We start from the raw sequence: 3,380 nt of genomic DNA, 5'->3' as shown, positions 1-3,380 counted from the left end.
ACCTACCTCTCAATGAGGGGTCAGTTATACATTTGGAAGTTCAACTTTTGTCCCTGTCTTCCTCCTGTCAGAGAGCCCAAGCTGGACCCAAGTTTATGCACTGGCTCCTCTGCCTTCTAAGTGGTAGGAGTACAGACATGTGGCTCCAATCCAGGCTCCTGGTTGTGGCTTCATAATAGCACTTCTCCACCTGCTCATCTGCATCTACTGGTATTCCTCTGTGATCTATTTGTTATCTCAACTGCATCATTTATTGTATTTTTAAAAAAGAGAATAATTCTCATCATATAAACTGGGACACTGCATACACTGTGTGCACTTAGCATGGGATCAGCCATATTCTGGGGACGCTTTGTACTTTGAGCCTAGGCAGTGACCTGTAACCACTGGCAAAAAATAAGAAGTCTTGGGACTGAGTCAGCACGATAGTGCCTGCTGTCTTCGCAAACAGAGACATGCATTTCTCTCGTTTTGCACAAAGTATTGTGTAGCTGACAGCAACCCTCTTTGGGAAACTTGAGGGGAAGCCCTTCCTTCTATAAAAGAAGCAACACAGGACAGACACTTGCTTTGCCCTATGGCTTTGGGGATATGCCATGTTGATCTAACCAGGCACATCTACCACAGCTTTGAGATCAAATCTTGGGTAATGGAGAATTCCTCTTGTTAGTTCAGTGAAGATTGTGATTGCCTTAGGGTCAGTGTCCTGGGATGGAAATGCTGAAGAAAAGAACTCTGGCACCTGCTATGTGGTGAGGGGTTAAGGGTTTCCTTAGGTTAGATCCAGGGAGAGAGTTCATCTCTGCTACAAAACCCCAATGTGTTCCTGATGTCTTCCTAACCCAACTACCAGCCTTAGTGGTATTACTCTATATGCCCAGAAGCCTTTAAATAAATTCCCTTTCATTTATGTCTCTCAAAGTCACTTGCATTTGTTAGGTAGTGGGTTTTGTGGAGAGTCAGAAGTCAGTGGAATGCTAACATCCTGTATTTTATTCCTTACCATTGCTTGCAGGCATGATTTGATGGGCAATTATTAATTTTTTAGTCTTTTTATACCATTACGGGAAGCTTTGAGGCATTCTAAACACTTTCTGGGTTGGAAAAGCTATGACAGGTGTGATAGCTTAGCAAGTAAAATTCACATAGAAGAAGAAGAGATCTGGCTGTCAAGTTGTCTTTTGACTTCCCCACGGGTGATACAGCAAGTGTGGCATGGGTATGTTGAACACACAAGTACACACACACACACACACACACACACACACACACACACACACACACAATAAATAACTATAACTAACTAACTAACTAACTAACTAACTAACTAACGAAGGAACTAGGTAAACATGGTTGAAAGACTCAAGCTCAAGACTGATGAGACTCAGTGTCCAGCTTGTGCCTTGTCTCTTGTCCATTTTCATGTTTCTTCTCCTCTCAGCAGCCCGAGTGTGAGCAGTGCCCATGCTGTAGGGAACTGTGTATCTTTTCTTAGATTCTCCAAACTTTCTTATCTTGCTTCTACTGAAGTCCACCTTTCTAGCTTCTTTCAGTGTGGTGTGACCTGGGGAGACCAGAATGTGCTGCTTGGTCACTGATGCTACAGTCCACACTCGATGGTGAGTCCCATCTGTGGTGGCATCTGAAGAACAGTGCCTAGGTAAGGTTTTCAGGAGGCCCTATGAGGATCTAGCTGTACAGAAGGGCCAACCCGAGGTCCTTCTGCTCCATTGTCTTTGCAGGTCCTCTGCTTCTCTTTTACCAGGAAATTCTCATAGATAAAGAGGTGAAAGATCTCGTTCACTCAGGTATCTCCAGTGGTGTATTCTTGGCTCTAAGGAAACACAGACTCTTGTCTCATCAAACAGTGCAACTGGAAACATCACCCTGTCTCTTCCCCACAGCTCTCCTCCTATTCAGGTGCATGCAGGGAGGTCTGCTACTCTACATGAGCAGCTCTCCATGTCTGAAGATGCCACTTCTTGCTTGCACTTCCCCTCTCTGCCCTGGCTTCTCGTCCCTCCTCCATCATTACCCGTCATAGGGAAAAAAGAAACAGTCCCTCTCTTTCTCACACTGGGGAAGGAAAAGTCTTCAAGTGAATGACAACTTCTACATAGCTGACAACTTTTTAGGATTCCTTAGTTTTCTCCTGTAGGAGTAAAGATGTACAGTGGTATCGGGGCTTGCTGGCACTGAGAGAGCTGGTTTTCTCATGTCTGTTATTAAGTTCTGAAAGGGTTGTATTTTGAGCTACTCTTCAGCAAAAGGACGGCTCACTGTCCTTGGCTTTGGGTTGAGAGCTGGAATTCCCAAAGAAATAAAAGGTCCAGTTCCCAACCCTTCTCTGACAACAAGTGCCCCAGCTGATTCACAGCTCAGCAGTCACAGGTCTGGGCTTTGTTCAGTGTAATTTACAGATGGTTCATTTCCTCTTCTCAAGGGTACTCTTATTTTCTTTGGGAAGCTTTCCTCTCCCAACTTGTCTGTGCTCTTGAAGGAATCCAGTATAGGCATCTGCCACACTATAGAAGTTCGGAGGACAGAATTGTTATTGTTTTCCCAAGACATGCAGGGTATAATGTGAACCTTAAGTTCAGCCAGATAAATTGTCTCTCCTGTGACTTTGATCTTGAAAGCTTGAAGTGAGGACTGAGGAGAGAAGTGGCTCAAGTTCATTAATGTCAGCAGGCACAGACGGCTCAGACCATTTCTGTTCTGAGACCATGGCTTTGATGGAGGCCTCTAGAGGAGGCCTTGCTCATTTTCAAACTTTGTCACACAGCTGCCTTCTCTTCCGGAATTCTTCAGTCATCTCCCTCGGTTTTGTTTTCATTCAGTCAGACAGAGCTGGCCTCTGTTACTGAGAAACAGGAACCTTGACTGACACAGGAAGCATTCATCTTGCAGATGAAGGGAGACAACAGGATAGAAATGGTTTGTTTGCTCCCCCCCCTCCCGCCCCCGTTATACATGTCATTGTTGCAGACAGCAGCAACCATCTTCTGTATGCTTTTTGCAAGAGTGATCTCATTATGCAGAATACATAGGTTTATTTGTTTGAAGTTGTAATAGATTTGTTATATCAAACAATGTGAGCAGGAGCATCAGTGCGAAGAAGGCCTTCTCCATCACTCTGCTATTGTTATGGTCTTGGTTTATGGGAGATGAAACCCATTTCTTCTTAACTATCTCCAACTATGCTGCTGCTATACCAGAAATCCACCTTTGCAAGAATATCCCAGACAGACATGCTATCTATCCAGAAATATCTGAAATGTGGCCTCGCTTCTCTTCTCTTCTCTTCTCTTCTCTTCTCTTCTCTTCTCTTCTCTTCTCTTCTCTTCTCTTCTCTTCTCTTCTCTTCTCTTCTCTCTCTC

This window comes from Apodemus sylvaticus, chromosome 13 (genome assembly GCF_947179515.1).
Source record: "Apodemus sylvaticus chromosome 13, mApoSyl1.1, whole genome shotgun sequence".
Lineage (NCBI taxonomy): Eukaryota > Metazoa > Chordata > Mammalia > Rodentia > Muridae > Apodemus > Apodemus sylvaticus.
Note: the sequence above shows the minus strand (reverse complement) of the source record.